General features: G+C 41.9%; 1 long non-coding RNA gene across 1 annotated transcript; it reads left to right on the top strand.

The window, feature by feature from the left end:
* The first annotated feature begins 3,703 nt into the window (after window positions 1–3,703).
* LOC113938126 lies at window positions 3,704–16,495 on the top strand. Its single transcript, XR_003524830.2, has 3 exons — window positions 3,704–3,793; window positions 4,336–4,382; window positions 15,651–16,495. It is a non-coding gene; the product is annotated as an uncharacterized LOC113938126 (long non-coding RNA).
* Window positions 16,496–17,299: the final 804 nt, after the last annotated feature.

Below are 17,299 nucleotides of genomic sequence, written 5' to 3' on the forward strand. Positions count from 1 at the left end.
CCCTGCTCAGTAATAAATACCAGTTTCATTCATTCATTCACTGAATACCTACCTTGTGCTGAGCATTGGTTAACACCAGACAGAGCCCTTGTTTATCGGTTGCTCAAACTCTAAGGCAGACCACCAATAAGTACACCATGTGTGATTGTAGATAGTGATTGATGCTATTTAAGACCGGATGGGGTGGCTGCTTCAGGTAGAGTGTTCTGGAAAGGCCTTCCTCTGAGAGGCAGATCTATGACCAGCTCTACATGCCAACCAGTGGAAGTGTCCTGCACTTGACACTTCTCTTAAATAGACATCATGTCATCTCATACAATTTATACTTACCTGCTCTGTGTTCAAGTTTGCCAGGATGCAGGTGGTGTATTATTGAGAAGAAACTTTTACTAAATGTCATTCTTGACTCACTTAGTAATCTATTGAAAAGTCAGAGAAACATTACCAGGTCATTAATCCAGACTTTACAAATGAGCTTCAAAGTTTTTCTGTCCAGAAAATTTCCAGGACACTACTCTAAGTGGATCTGCCTCCAAGCCGCTAGCCAGAGTACAAATGCCTGACTGTGGTGCTGAGGCTCAGGCAGTGCCAAGATAGCTCTCCTCATCCTCACCCATCCCCCGCCACACCCTGCAGCGAGGCCATCTTTGTGCCAGCTATTCTGGGAGAGCCTACAGACTTCATCTTACCCATTCATTCTGTGGGTATTTACTGAGCATCTAGTGTGTGCTGGGCTCTGGGGATAAAATAGGGAGACAGCGAAGAAACATGCCCTGTGCCCACAGAACTTGTTGCCTAGTAGAAAAGGCAGACAATTAAGCAAGCAATTACAACAAACTGTAAATTGTAATAATGTTATGATAAGCTGCTTTGGGGATCCCGAGCATAGAGCACATGGAGAGCCGGGAGAAAAGGGAAGCCAAAGTACTTGCCAGTTCTCTTTACCCATTATGTTTTTAACAGAAAATTTTCAAACCTACACCAAGGTAGAGAGAATAATGTAATAAAGCCCCATATCCATCACCCAGCTTCAATAAGTATCAATTCATGGTCAGTTGTGTTGTCTCTATTACCTTTCCCCCGCCCCCAGATTCCTTGGATTATTTTGAAGCAAATCCCAGATATGGTTTCATTTGTCAATTTTTTTGTGTTTATTTTGTATTTATTTTATTTTCAACTCCTGGTACAGTATTGCTCATGGTAGGTGTTCAATAACTAAATTGATTTGTTTGCTAAACTAATAAACATGTGAGTGTTTGGGAGAAAGGCACGTGACAAAGGGCACTGTCCACCATATTGGAATTTGGACTCAGTCCTGTGGGCACTGGGAAGGCAGTGCAGGGTCTTGAATCAGAAAGTGACATGAAGCGGTCACTCTATCTAAAGCGGAGAGAAGAATTAGAGGTAGAGGCTTCGTCCACTGAGGGATTTTTAGGAGGCTGTTGTACAAATCCAGGCAACCAGACTACAATTATATGTAGGAGAGGCTAAGAAATTGGAAGAAGTGAAGGGGAGGGGAGGCAGAAAAAAAGCCCAAAGTAACACCCAGAGATAGAAAGAGGAAGATGAAGGGAAATAGCCAGTAAGGCAGAACAAAGAAAAGAGGTGAGCCAGAGAAAATAGAGGAGAAAGTAAAAATGAGAGGATGCCGAGAAGTGCAGAGGGAGAGGGGCACCTAGCACAAGGGGCCTGGCAGGTTCTTACATTGATCTCATTGGAGCCATCCTGGGCAAATGCCCACTGAGAGGGGGTTGCCCATTTCCTGCCAGTTCTCTTTGCCTCTATGGGTTGAGTGCCAGCAACACTCAAGCTACTATTTGATCCAAGGAGGAGGGAGGAGGGCAGGGAGGGAACAAGGGAAGGGCAGCGACAATAGTTCTCAGGGTCTTGTGGGTATCCTAGAAGCATTCAGGCAATGTGTGGGAAGGTGAAATCTAGGCAGAAAAAGAGCTGGCAGGAACCAGACTGAGGGGGAAGAGTCTCTAGCCAACTGGGAGAGGTTCAAGGCCAGGTCTTCTCTCAGAGGAAGCTAGAAGGAGAAGAGAGCACAGGGGCTCTGGGCAAATGACCACTGTCCCTGGAACATCTGAGAGGTGTTTAATAGAATGTGGGCGGCTCAAGGCTCCCACAGACACTGGCAGCAGGGGAGGGGCCAGCCACCCTGTCCTCAAGCACACACTGAGCCCCAGGTGTGGGAGCCACCTGTTGTCCCTGGCCACCACCCCGCCTGCTAGACTTTCAGGTTCAAGGCCTTGGCAAAGCAGATCTTATCAGTGAACACCCTTTAGAACCCAAAGCTTGGCAGGCAGGGGACCAATATTCAAGATATTCCTATTTTCTAAACTGGTAGGTTTAATAGGGTTTCCTAGCCACCATGAACATTCATTTGTTTTAGGGGTGCTGTGAAAGATTTCCCTCCATACAGCCAGCCTTTTACCACACTGCTTCCTCTGTGGTCTCAGGTGGGCAAGGTCTTGCATGGTGGCTGACGGTCATGGGTCCAGTTTGTTGACTGGGCAGAGTGAATCCCCACAGCTCCTCAGTGAGGAGAGTAGCATTTCTTCTCTTTTTTTTTTTTTCAGATTTTACTTATATTCAAGTTAGGTAACATATATGTGTATTATTAGTTTCAGAGGTAGAATTTAGAGATTCATCGGTTGCATATAACACCCAGTGCTCATTACATCAAGTGCTCTCCTTAATGCCCATCACCCACTTGCCCCATCCCCCCCCATCCCCCTCCCTCCAGCAACCCTCAGTTTGTTCCCTAGAGTTAAGAGTCTCTTATGGTTTGCCTCCCTCTCTGTATTTCTCTTATTTTATTTTTCCTTCCCTTCTTCTGTGGTCATCAGTTGTGTTTCTTAAATTCCACATATGAATGAAACCATATGGTATCTGTCTTTCTCTGACTGACTTATTTCACTTAGCATAATACACTCTGGTTCTATCCATGTCATTGCAAATGGCAAGATGTCATTCTTTTTGATGGCTGAGTAATACTCCACTGGAAGCATTCGTTCTTGTCCTACATTTTCCTTCCGGGCCAGCCAGTGGCTGCCACCTGCACGTGTGTTTGCAGATTTCACCTTCTTCTGGGTGGAGGCTGACCTTGGACTGGGTTTAGCCGACCTGTTTGGGCAATGACCCTGAGCTATGCTCCCTAACCTAGCTTTCATTGGCAGCAAAGGTGGAGCTTTGTTAGCTCTCTGATGCCTCTTCTGCCCAGAACTTGGTGACTTGCTCTTCTTGGGCCCCTGGAGGACCTGGAGAATGCTGTGGGCAGCCAGGCTTCTGCAGGCAAGGCTTGGCCTCCAGCAGAGGAAGATGTCCTGACCTGGTTTGTCACTTCCCCAGGGCTCCTGGTGAGATCCCTGACTGTCTTTTTGGCTTCTTTGTGATATACATGGACAAGTTTCTCCCAAACTCTTCATGAGATATTTGTACCAAAAGAGAAACTAACAGGAACAGTAAACCAAAGGGACCCTAAGCAAGGGATTGGTGAATGTTATTCCAATTCCCTGGATCTAAAACCACACGTATTTTACAGAAAAGGGAACAGTCACCCATAGTTTCTCTTGCTTGGGAACACTGGTTGCAATCTAGTTCACTTTGTTCCTGGAAGAAGGACAGCCTGTGACACTGCAGGTCCTGAACTGGGAAGTTCAGACCCCATTTAACGGTTTTCCTACTTCTCTCCCTGTCCTTCTAGATGCTGCAAGGATCAGATCAAACATGAACCTCTGCTCTCATTTGAACATCTGAACGTCTGGACTTAAAGCTGGTGCTCCTCAGGGTACAATACAGTCGTAGCTCATTATGCACTGGCAGAAAATAGTTCTGGATAATGATATTTTCCCTGAAATATGACCACCAAATTCCTGAAATTCATAGTTTGTAGCTATTTTAAAAGAAAGCTTTCAACTAATATGTACTCATGACCCTGCCTTAGTTAACAGAGTGGGCTAGAGCAGAACTTAAATCTGTGTTAATTTAGAATCGCCACTGGACACTCGATGTCATATTCTGTCCATGGGAGAAATACAGCTGCCATTTCCCTGAATTCCATCAAATTACCTCCTAGCCAGCCATCTGTGTCCCTGCTCCTATTTTAATAGTCCAAGTTTAATAGTCAAGTTTAATAGTTTTACTTTTGTACCACTCCCCTTGAGTAGGCTCTCTAAAACCACAGATATTCATAGAATGAGAATTTTTAAAGCTAGAAGGAAATTGGAGCTTCCAATTGTCACTGAGGGCAGGATGGCAGGTTGCTAAGGAAACCTGAGACTCCAGTGTTTGTACCACTAAGTCAAGATCTTTCTCTCTTTGTGTCCGAAGGAATCAATGATCAAGACTTTGTCTTGCCATCCATTGCCATCACTGAGGTGAGAACCTTTTAAACTAATTTACAGCTTAATTTCATGGTCACAGTTAATCTGGAACCAGGTCCAAGGAAGAGAACACTACTGCACCCAGATTCAATCCCACCCACAGCAAGTGTCATAGGGCTTGGAACTCCCTAAGTCCCCACCTACAGTTCAGTGCCTTGTGAGTTGGTGTGGGATGTAGCCATGGGTAACCCTGGGCAGTTAGGAGGTACATGGAACAGTCCAAGCCAAAGGTCAGGGAATGGTGATGAGAACAGAGGAACATCCAGATTCACTGCCTGTTCCGAAGTGAGAACTGGCAGGTTTGGTGACTGGTTTCTGGGTGAAGTAGGGGGGCAGTCTCAGATAAGCCAGCTCTCTAACTTGGGTGTGACACAAACCAAGATTGAGAGCACAAAGACAGGAGCTATTTTCAAAGTGTAGCTAGCAGGTTTCTCTTTGTACATATATTTGAGGGGACATGAAGGGGAAATACAGTTGTCCCTGGCGTAACAAACACTCAGGTTACAACTATTTCTGAAAGATGATTATGGAATTGCTCTGACTAGGAAGATCGTATGGTAGAAACAGGCAGGACATGTGGGTTCTCTTGGACCAGGTTCTTTCACTAACCAGCTATGTTCCCCTAAGCACGTCATAACTTTCCTGAAATTTCTGAAACATTTTTTAAAGTCTCTAAAATGAGAATATTTTCAAGGTCTGTTTTCACATTGACATCCAATGCCAGGTATATTTTGAGTGGCTCCCTTTTTCCAGGGTAGTCTACTTTTCTTTCTTTCTTTTTTTTTTTTTTAAGATTTTATTCATTTATTGAGAGAGAGAATGAGCAGTGGGAGGGGTGGAGGGAGAGAGAGAGAAGCAGACCTCCCTGCTGAGAAGGAAGCCCAATGTGAGGCTGGAATCCCAGGACGGGGAGATCATGACCTGAGCCAAAAGCAGACGCTTAACTGACTGAGCCACCCAGGCACCCTTACTTGCTTGTTTTTCAATCAGTGCACTTGTGTATTGCCACCAAGTACAGCTACATCCGCCCACCTTCCAGCCTTATCAGCTGGTGTCTAGTAGAAGCTTTGGCTCTCTGTCAGGTACTGCCTGCCTCGTACGGTTTGAAACTAGTGGATTAAGTGATGGTTACCCTCTGCAATAGTTGCAGGACTTAGACTTCCAGCACTGTGCTAATAATTCACTTGCCGTAACCTCTCTGGGACTTAATTGCTATCACGCAACCTTAGGAAGGTTTTATTTTTGTTTTGCTTTCTTTAAGTTGTGGTAAAAAATCACATCACATAAATTCACCATTGTAACCATTTTTTTTTAAAAAAGTGTACAATTTAGTAGCTTTTAGTCCATTCACAATGTGGTACAACTATCGCCACGATAAAGTTCCAGAATATTTTCATGATCCCACAAGGAATCCTGTACTCATTAAGCAGTCACTTTCCATTTCCCCTTCCCCAACCCCTGGCAACCACTAATCTGCTTTCTGGCTCTTTGGATTTGCCTCTTCTGAATTTTCATGTAAATGGAGTCATAAGATATGTGTCCTTTTGTGTTTGGCTTTTTTCACTTAGCATAGTGTTTTCAGGATTTGTCTATGTCATGGCATGTGTCAGCGCTTCTTTGTATGGCTGAATAATATTCCCCTGTATGCTTATACCACATTTTGTTTATCCATGCATCTACTGATGGACATTTGAGTTGTTTCCAACTTTTGGCTATGGTGAATAGTGCTGTTATGAATGTTCGTGTATAAGTTTTTGCTTGAACACCTGTTTTCATTCTTTTGGGTATATACTTAGGAGAAGAATTTCTGGGTCATATGGTAATTCTATGTTTAACTTTTGGAGGAACTGCCAAACTGTTTTCCATAACAGCTGAACCATTTTACATTCCCACCAGCAATTTGTGGAGGGTTTCAGTTTCTCCGCATCCTCACTAACACTTGTTATTTTTTGATTTCCTTATTATAGCCACCCTAGTGGGTATGGGAGTAATATCCCACTGTGGTTTGGGTTGTATTTTCCCAATGACCAGTGGATGTGGATCATCTTTCCATGTGCTTGTTGGCTATTTGTATATCTATTAGAAGCTTTTGCCCATTTGTTTCATTGGATTGTTTGTCTTTTTGTTGTTGAACTGTAAGAGTTCTTTATATATTCTGGATACTAGACCCTTATCAGATGTATGATTTACACATACTTCTCCCATTCTATGGATTGCCTTTTCACTTACTTAATGGTGTCCTTTGATTTACAAGTTTTAATTTTTGATGAAATTCAACTTATCTATTTTTTCTTTTGTTGCTTGTGTTTTTGGTGTCATATCTAAGAAAACGTTGCCACACCCAAGGTCATGAAAAGTTACCTTTTTGTTTCTTCTAAGAGTTTTATAGTTTTAGTTCTTACATGTAAGTCTTTGATCTATTTTGAGTTAATTTTTGTATATGGTCGGAGGTAGGGATCCAACTTCACACTGCATGTATGACTACTTAGAAAGGTGCTTATCACTATTAGTTTAATTCCACAGCAGCTAACCATATTAACTGTGCTATGATTTCCATATATTGTTGCCATGCATTGTGGGCACTGTTGATTGTCTACCAGTATCCATTATTCCTTCTTCCTTCCTAACAGAATCCTCGTTTTGTTTAAGTACCTACTCTCTCCTACATGATTCAGGGTAAAGTGGTCCCACTCTGTGCTCCAGATCTTGCTAAGCCTAAGCCTGCTTTTCTCATAGTGTAGTCCTTAAGGTCCTTTCAGGAGTTTTATGGGATCAAAACTATTTTTATAATAATACCAAAGTATTATTTGCCCTTTACTCTGCAGCTGACATTTGCACCGATGATGCAAAAACACTGGTAGGTAACACTGTCATTGGCACATATTGTAAACACTATAGTCGTATCATTGTATTCTTGCATTGCACCATGCACATGTAGGAAAAAAAAACCCAACTAGCTTCACTTAATGTCTTTGATGAAGTAAAACATTTAATTCTATTAAATTTTGACCCTTGAATACACATCTTTTTGATATCTGTATTTTAAAAAATGGCAAGTATTCATAAATCCCTTCTCTGCATATTAAGGTATGATGGTTGTCTTGAGGGAAAGTACATGTGTGATTGTTTGGGTTGTGAACTAATTTAGCTCCATTTTTGCTTGAAAGAATGGTTGACAAACTAGGCTGACTTAAACTTGAGTATTTGGTAGACATTATCTCAAACTTGATAAAATGAGCCATTTCAGAGAAAACAATGGACAGTATTTGTTACCAGTGATAAAGGTCAAGCTTTTGGGCAATATTAAAATTTGGGTGGCTCAGTCATTAAGCATCTGCCTTTGGCTCAGGTCATGATCCCAGATCAAGTCCCACATCAGGCTCCCTGCTCAGCAGGAATTCTGCTTCTCCCTCTGCCCCTCCCCCGCTCATGCTCTTTCTTTCTCTCTCTCAAATAAAAAAATAAAAGAATTTTGGAAAATTTGTGTTTGTCACTGTGAGCTTGACATCTTCCCAATATTTACTGATAGCTTCCCAATATTTAAAGACTTTTCTGATAAGATCAGTGGTGGTACTAATTAGATTATTTTGATATCATGTAATGAAATGTATCAATATTTGGAAGATCTGCATAGCTCAGTGAACTAATATTTTCCAAATGATCAATGCTTGACTTTACAAAATTATGCGTGGGTCAAAGATCCATTCAAGGTGCAAGATAGACCAATGGATATAACAGAATATAAAAAGTTCACAGATACGGTTTCAGATCCACATTATAAGTAATCTTCAGGAAATTTATCTTGAGTTTTAGTGTAGTATCAAGAATATCTACAATGGGGCACCTGGGTGGCTCAGTCGTTAAGCATCTGCCTTTGGCTCAGGTCATGATCCCAGGGTTCTGGGATCGAGCCCCGCATCGGGCTCCCTGCTCAGCGGGAAGCCTGCTTCTCCCTCTCCAACTCCCCCTGCTTGTGTTCCCTCTCTCGCTGTGTCTCTCTCTGTCAAATAAAATCTTAAAAAAAAAAAAAAAAGAATATCTACAATGATCTAACAAAGCTACTAAAATGCTTCTTCCTTTTCTAACTACGTATCTCTATAAGACTAATTTTTCCATATACTTTAAACAAAACAACATTGACTATTTTTCAGTTTTAATTTTACTGCAACCAGTATTGATAGCTATAACCCACATAAACAGTGTCCTGAGACCAATAGTTTTGAGAACTGCTGGTCTAAGCTATAACGGTATCATTGAGTTAGTAATTTTATTGTTACTAGAATTTGCCCTAGCTCTGTGTATCTTGTTTTAAGTGATACTAACTTTCTTCCTTGCTTAAGCTGGAGTAATTAAAGGTTTACTACTGCTTACAACCTGAGCATTCCGAATGGTATACCAAGGTACAAGTTTCAAACCAATGGACTATTTTTCTCTGACAAAGTATATCTAATGCTAAAATATCTTCAGTGGTTTTTGTTTCCTGTATTATTTAATGCATTTTCATCATGTTTTTCTATATTATAAATAGCATAATCATTTAATACAAGGAATTTGATTCTTATTGTTTACCATTCACAAGATACAGTGAGCTTAACACTACGCTGACTTCCTTCTGGCTAGCCCCTGCTTTTTTTTTTTTTTTTTTAGCTTCTCCAAGATGTCATGCCTAATGTTGTTATTCTATCTGCAGTCTCAAATTCTTCCAATTTCTGAGCCTGTTCTGAGTAAGGCAATAAAGATCTCATGAGCCTTAGCTTAGGACTCCCTTGGGTCTAGAAAGATGTTTGTTATTTACCTGGAGCTGGTGCATGGTGGGGAGTTCTGGGCTACAAGGAGCTCTTACTCTTTCTTGCTGTACATTCTCTGACCTGGTCTCCTTGTTGGATTTCCCTTTTTGGTCTTTCAGTTTCCTGTGAATCCTATAGTAGACACCCAAGTTTTTTGCCTTCTCAGCATTGCTTCTCTGGAAACAGCATTAATGGCATTCTGATTTTCCTTTGAGGAACCAAGTCTTCACTTAGTACATGTGATTTTTCTGGGGACTGTTATTTAAGGTACTCTTTCCATCACCTGTCAAAGTGAAGGCAGCTGGCCCAAATTAAGCCAGTCAGGCTCTGTTTCCCCTTGGATACTGAATCTTGGTTGGAAAGAAGGAAAGGATAAAAAAACTTTAGAAGTGAGCACTGGGAAGACATTTTTCCCTTTGTCCTTGGTACCTGATTCCTCAGACTCTCTCTAGTTCCTGTCCTTTCTGAGGGCTGGATGTTCAAATTTTCCATAGATTGTGAGCCACCCATATATCTTAATAGATTTTTTGCTCAAGGGAGCAGAGTCCATAATCTGTTGCTGTTTGACCAAGAACTTGGACAGAGATGTGAAAAGCTTCTCTGAGCTGCTTCTTACCTGTCTGGGACTCTGGTGCTCTCCTCGCCTCCTTGGGCTTCTTGTGGCTCTTACCCATAGATCAGAGGCTAATGAATGGCACTGGATAGACAGTGGTGGAATTAATTAGCCTGACTAACAGCTACTTACCTGGTTGAACAATTCACCATCCCTCATCAGATTCATCTGTCAGATCACATCACTGTGGCTATGGATCACTGTCTGAGCCAAGTCTGCTCCCTCTGTGTCTACTCAGACAGTGCAGAGGTAGTATCTTGGATGCCTCCTGGAGGACTAAGCACAGCCTGGCCCCCGATTCTTTTTCTCCCTGTCATTTCTGTGCTCATGAGTCCCAATATTCTTCAGACGCAAGATTTCAGTGAATATACAGTAGAGAAAGGACACATACCTGTTCTATATGCATCTTTATCATGCATTGGAAAGAACATGGAACCCAGCATAAGGAACACCTGAATTCAAATCTTAAGTTTACCACTTGCTATGGTGGCCTTGGGTAAATCATTTCATTCTCTTGAGTCGCAATCTCCTCATTTGGAAAATAGGGGTTGTAATTATTCCTGCTTTACTTACCTTTCAGAGAGGTTGCAAGGATCAAATTAGATGATGGATGTGACAGCAGGTAATTCCACCAGACTGAGCTTCTAAAGGATTGGGGTCTTTTATCTGCACTCCAGGTACATGGCACGGCACTGTTCGTAGGAAATACAACATGTTGGTTGAATTAATCCACTTTGGGTGGGCGTCAGCTAGAACTGGACTAAATTGGTGATGGAAAAAAGAAGAGCTGATCTGGGAGCATGTGGCCTCATGACTTTGTTGTCTTGTTCTTTGGATTCCTCTTTCAGGACCCTTTATACTAGTCTGAATTTTTCCAACACTGAAAACCTGGTTTTCTTCCTCCCTAGTTGCCACTGAAACTGTAACAGCCTGAAAGAACAACTGAGCAATTCATCAGGCTCTTGGGCTTAGAAGGAGCTGGGCGCCCTCCTCTCAATGAGATTTCTATTGACACACGGGCTCCAGTGGGGATGTTACAATTTTGTGGTCACAGGTTACAGGCATTGTTCGAAGCTTGCTTGAAAGCTTTTGCTAAGCCAGCTGCCTCCAGCTTTGCATCAACTTGGACAAACTGCAAGCCCTTCTGCCACAAGTTTCCAGTCCAGAAAGATTGTTGAATATCCTCACAAATTTTCCTAGAATCAAACAAGCCAGCATATATAGTACTTGTGCCCTTGGAGTGAAGCAAAGGCCAGTGGGATTTTTTTATTATTAATTAAAAGCTTAATTTTTATTGAAGTCCAAATTTATATTCAATACTACTCAGAGATGTTAAGAGTACAAGTGGATGTATTCTTTCAAATGTATATACCTAATAATGTACCATTTTACGAATTCCCACCAGAAGGTATGCATTGTTTCATATCTCACTTTACTTGTCTTTCAGTTTTAAATCATATTACTGGGAAATGATATGGCTGGTATCTCTTAGGGTCAGTGGATTTTAATGGAATTTTTCTATATTTGCTACAAGTAGGACAGATGAGAGCAATAGGAAGATCCTGGCTGGCATCAGTCAGACTCCACACTTGCCTTCTCCCTGTCCTCATCAACTTCTGCTATTTCCTTCATAATCTCCTCAAAATCAGACCCCTTACCATTTTCAGAGTTATCACAGTATATCTGACAGTTTCTTTTCTGGGTTGAACCCTTGAACCGAGGTCAAACTCTAGCTCCTGTTCCAGAAGAGAGGGGATCCTTGAGGGCAAACGGTATCAGGAAAGGCATCGTCCTCTTACCTCCACCTCATCTCAGGCCTTTTGGCCTCTTTCAGGAATTTAATTTCACTGATGGTGCAAGTCAGAGCAGAACGCCGTGGCCATTCTATCATGCGGAACAGAAAGCCCTTTGGGTATGAAGATGATTTCCAGGAATCATAGGACTTAATCCAGTGATCATCAGGCTTCATCAAGATACTATGAGATAATATGATGTCAAGGATGACTTCAGTGTTTTGAGTCTAAAAGGCATCTCTCTGTTGATCCTTAGGCTTTCATCTCCAAAAAACCGTTAGTTTATGGGAGCTCTCCAGGGTACTGGACTTCTGCCTGAAACCATCTTTGCCTAGCGTTCTATGCCTGCATCTAATTAATATCTCTGTGTGTTTTGAACATTGTGCTCCTGATACCAGCTTTATTCCCAACTCTAGTTCTGCATGCCTATGACTATCTTTAAGACATCCCCTCTACTTGTCCACCTCCTCAGCCACTATGTTAGGTAAGCTACCATGGTCTTCCAACTTAGTGCTTCTCAAAGTTTAATGGGCAAATGAATCACTTCAGGATCTTGTTTAGAATGCAGATTCTCATTCTAGATTTGGGGAGGGACCATATTCTGCGATTCCAACAAGCTCATATGTCAGGTCCGATGCTGCTCGTTTATGGATCACACTAAGTAGCAAGGCATTAACTAATTTCCCCACTACCACTCTTGTCCCTCAACGCTAGAGTTACCATTTTTAAAACAAAACCTTCAGAGAATTCTAGTTAGCTTAGAATGAAATCTAGTCTCCGTGTGGCTAGAAGACCCTTGCTGCATGAACTGGCATCTGTTCATCTTCCCTGCCACCTTAGGGACATCCTTCCCCTCATTTTCTATACTTCAGTCTCCCTGGAACTTTTACTACACTTACAGAGGATCACACTCTTCCCAACCGCAGAGCTTTGTACATGCCATTTTCCCTCCTTGGAACCCCTTATTTTTTTGTGGGACTATCTCTTTCTATTATCTAGGGATCAGTTTAAATGCTCCCTTCTTAGAAACATCCAATTGGAAGGTGAGCTCCATGGGGATAGAAACATGTCTATTTTATGCCTTTTCTAGTCTCAGCACATAGTACACACTATGTGTGGTATAGAAATACCACAAGTTCTACCCAAACTGGTCCTGAGTAACATAGGTTTGGTTGTTCTTTGTTTGTTTACCAGTTTCAATAGATAACTTGGTTTTCTGGCTGGTACTCCAATCACTGATTGCTTCCCTGAACAACTGCCTATAGCTTTCTTTCTTTTTTAAAGATGTATTTTATTTATTTTAGAGAGAGAGAGAGAAAAAGAGAGTGAGTGCAGGGAGGGGCAGAGGGAGAGAATCTTCAAGCAGGACTCCCCACCAAGCAGGAAGCCTGATGCGGGCTCCATCTCATGACCCATGAGATCATGACTTGAGCCGAAACCAAGAGTCAGATGCTGAACCAGCTAAGACACTCAGGCATCCCAACAATTGCCTATAGCTTTCTAACTGCTTTATCTCTAGATTTTTCTGCATGTTAACCCATTTTATTCTCCATCATCAGTAATGAACCTGAAACACCCAAATATGCCTATGCCCTAATAATGCCTAGAACCTTACATGGCAAAAGTGGCATTGGGGATATAAGTGAAGGATCTTGAGATGGGAAGACTTTCCTGAATTATCTAGGATCAAAGTCAAAGAAGGTGATGACAAAAGCAGAGATCAGAGAGAGAGAGATTTGAAGTTGCTATGCTGCTAGTTTTGAAGATGGAGGAAGGGGTCATGAGCCAAGGAATACCGATGACCTTTAGAGCTTGAAAAGGCAAGGACTTCTTATCTCCAGAACCGTAACATAATAAATTTGTGTGGTTTCAAGCCACTAAATTGTGGCAACTTGTTACATCAGCAGTTGAAAACCAATACAGTTAGTAACACAGAGAACATTCCAAAACCCAAGTACCAGCCAGATACCAGCCAAGGGTCATCTCTGCAAGCAGGTCCTTCTAAAGAGCAGCATCAGTCTACTATACTAACTCTCTCCTATACAAGCCTACAGCCAGGCAATCATCAACACGTGAGAGGAATCAGCCAAGATCAGCAGGGCTGTCTACCCACACCACAGCCAGCTGCAAAGTATGAGTGAGTCCAGCCAAGACCAAAAGAACTTCCCAGTATATTATTATGTGGGCAATAACATTAAACATATTTTAAGCCACTGAATTTCGTGATGGTTTGTTAGGTAGTGATAGCTAACTAACTCACATGGAATTCAAGGCCTTTGAATAGGAATTCATGAACCCAACCCATATACCTCATCTTATCTCTGTTCAGCAACTATTTTATTTTTACTGGTCTATGTCACGTCAACCAGTCTTTGTTCTTCCTATCACCATACTTTCCTCCATGTCATCCCCTTATCTGGAGTGCCTTTTTCATCCACATCTTTGCCTACTGTTTCAGAATGTAATTGACAGGCATTTGGCATGTACTTTTGTAAGCATCTGACTTTCCAAGTCTAGTCAACTGATGCCATTTGGAATTTGGTTAGGATCATGCAGTGTGTTACTAGTATTACAGAGGCTTTTAAGTCATTGCCATCTGCAAGCTCTCAAAAGAACAAGTACTTTAGAAACATTTTCCTCTTAGATAAGAAAGTAGAGTTGGTGGGAGAACTGCCAGTTATTTTTTCCTATTAGTGAGAAGGAGGTTTATTGATTCTTTGAGTGCTTATGGGGCTCTTATTTTTCAGTCCCATAGCCAAACTGTCTGGTACTCTCATTGGCACTTTATTATTGTATTTATAAATGCTAAGAGCTCATCTGGCCCAGAGTTAGGCAGCTTGTTGTATTTCCTTGCCATCTAAGAGTTAAAGCTAGCTACAAAGTCTTAAAATCAGCCAGTGCTCTGAGGTAAGAGCTGCAAATCTTGTTGACAATCACAGAACGGCAAATCAGCAAATACTCTTATTGGGTTGTAAAAAAGAAACACAACAACCAATATTTATGGACTGCTTACTATGTTCCAAGCTTTGGGCTCACTTATGGAGATAACAAAGGTGAATCATACAGAATTAGTCCTTAAACTTATGGAATTTGTAATATTGTGTAAAAACAATATGTTGTTTAATTAATGTTAAACAATTAATGTCAGAAGTTAATGTCAGAAGCAAATAAATATCCCTAGGTCAGCAATGAAACAGAAAGGCACTTGAAGATGAAAAAAAAATCTAACACTTATGATGTCATCTTAAGGATATCCTAATATCTTCTGTATGATATGACCTATACATTTCTAATTTTTGTGCCAATATTTCATAACAATCCCATCCTCAACAATACTTATTGAGTACTAACTATATCCTAGGCACTCTGTTTGACACCGAAGAAAACATGAAGACCAATATAGTCCCAGCCCCCATGAATCATGCATTCTATCTAAACATAATAGCAAGAACAAAATATCTGGGCCACAAAAGTGTGGTTCATATTACATTATTTGTATATTCTGCATTATTGCAACGTTTATATTTGTTAAATCATCAAATACACTCCTAAAAATTGTGTTATTTTCTGGCTGAACTCTTTGATAGAAAGAGAGACGTAGATTAAGTGGATGGTCAGAGTTAGATTATGAATGAACTGCAAGAATGAAAGAGCAGACCTTGGGACTTTTGGTGATGTTTTCAATGGACTACCCAAGCATCTCACTATTTGTATATGAATGTTGTGAAAAGAGCACTGCACTTGAAATCAAGAGTACTTGGTGTCCCCTTTGCCATGGAACACAGCTGTGTGGTTTGGGGCAAATGACTTCAGACCTTTTGTCTCCTGTAAAAACAGGAATTTCAGCTCTGCTCAGCTCAAAAGATCTGTAACTCTCTGATCTATTTTTCCCATATAGTTGTTATTGACATTCCTCTGTGACTTGTGAAAGTTTAAATTTGTCAGAGAGAACTGGCTAGCTAGACAAAGAATTGTCAGTAAAGTCATGTGTCACTACTATTCATTTCAGTGGCAAGAACATGAGCAGCAAAGTGCATTTACTAATTAACCAGGGCCTCTTTGTTTTTAGGCAAACAGGATTTGGGGCACTAGCCCAGTAGGATCACTGACTGTGAAAGCCTGTTTTGGCCACTGCTTCGGAGAGAACACTGAGCTTCAATTTCAGGATGTTAGCCCTGGCACAGGCACCAGGACAGAGAGTGAGAGGGTGCTAAGGCGTGTGTGGCCTTTGTAATTCTGCTCACCCACAGACCGATGGACTGAAAATCATGCGTGAGTTTGCCTTAATTTTTCTGCTGCGGAGCATGAATGTTTCTGCCTCAGCAGCCCGGAGAACCCCTGGGGATATAGCCTTTTCAAGTCAGTCACCTAAAAGCCACCAGGGGTCGGTTAGGAGATTTCTTAGCTTGAAAATGTAAAGAGGAGTCAAGCAAAATGAAAAATATAAAAATGTTATTAAAATCCCCTGCAACAAATATGGATGCTTTAAGAATTTCAGGGTACTTTGTGGAGGGGAGCCCATCCAATTGCTTCTCACTAGGGAATCTTGCACATGAAACCCTTGACAGCACCAAATTGATGGCTCACTCCTTAAACCCTGGGTGAAGAATGATGACATGGGCAAATAAATATTAATGAAGCCATCTAGGGCATCAATATTTATAAAGGACTATTAATGTGTAAAAGGCAGAGGGCAGGAGGGGATAGAGGGCACCCTCTGCCTTTAGCTGCTACCTGGCTGCAAAGGAACTCTTAACGAAACTACCTCCCCAGAAACCCATTCTCTCCCCACTCCCAGCCCTTCTAGACCTCATTATTTAGAGCCAACCTCTTGTTTTTACCAAAGGTACATTTTGGTTACCCATCGCTAAATATCTCCTCCTCCCATCTTCATGGCAAATATCTAATCCAGCATGACATCTCTCGTGCCCCTGTGGATTCCCAAGTGTTTTGGTATCTGTCAGGCTGCTCAGGAAATGCAAGCACTTTTTAATTTTAGCTCGAGTAAGACACAGTGTGAAGGTGAGTCTGTTCTGTGCAAAGAAGCCGGCGTCCTGGGGTTGTTAGGAAGATTAAGTGTTTTAAGGGTTGTTAGTAGGATTAAAAGAGCAAATGTACATGAAGTTCTTAGTGCAGCCTCAGACGTATGGGAGGCATTGGTACACTTTACCAGCGTATTCACAGGGCCCTGGCCAGAACCCGATGGCACACTCAAACCAAATAATCCCAGGAGGGTTTCGTAAAGGGTCTACAGGTCTTTACAAAGGTATAGAGCAGTGTGTAAGGGTTAAAGACAAGGGATATTGCAGTACTGTGGGGATAGTGAAGCTCTAAAGGGGTTAGGGCTAAGGGAGGGAGTAGTTCCCAGAACCCAGAAAGGGCTGCAGGGAACCGCCTCCCCCACCCCCATCGGAGATGAGGTTTTCTTGAAGGAACACTGCCAGCCCTTGTGATCTGAAGGGAGGGAGCCCCACACCCTGGGGAAGAGATGCTGCTCCTTGTCTCTTCTCCTTCGTCCCCTCCCTCAATTCCTGCCAGTACCTCCTTTCAGCTGAACCCAGCTCGAAGGGAACCTGTTTTTACAGTCGACGTGGGTCAGCCTTCCAGGGCTCAAGGTAGGGAGGACAGGCAAGCAGAAATTACCCAGGAGAGCTAACATTAGAATCTCACATGTCCCGACTAGCTGAGGAGACAACTAGTCAATCTAAGGTGGTGGTT

Source organism: Zalophus californianus, chromosome 4 (assembly GCF_009762305.2).
Source record: "Zalophus californianus isolate mZalCal1 chromosome 4, mZalCal1.pri.v2, whole genome shotgun sequence".
Classification (NCBI taxonomy): Eukaryota; Metazoa; Chordata; class Mammalia; order Carnivora; family Otariidae; genus Zalophus; species Zalophus californianus.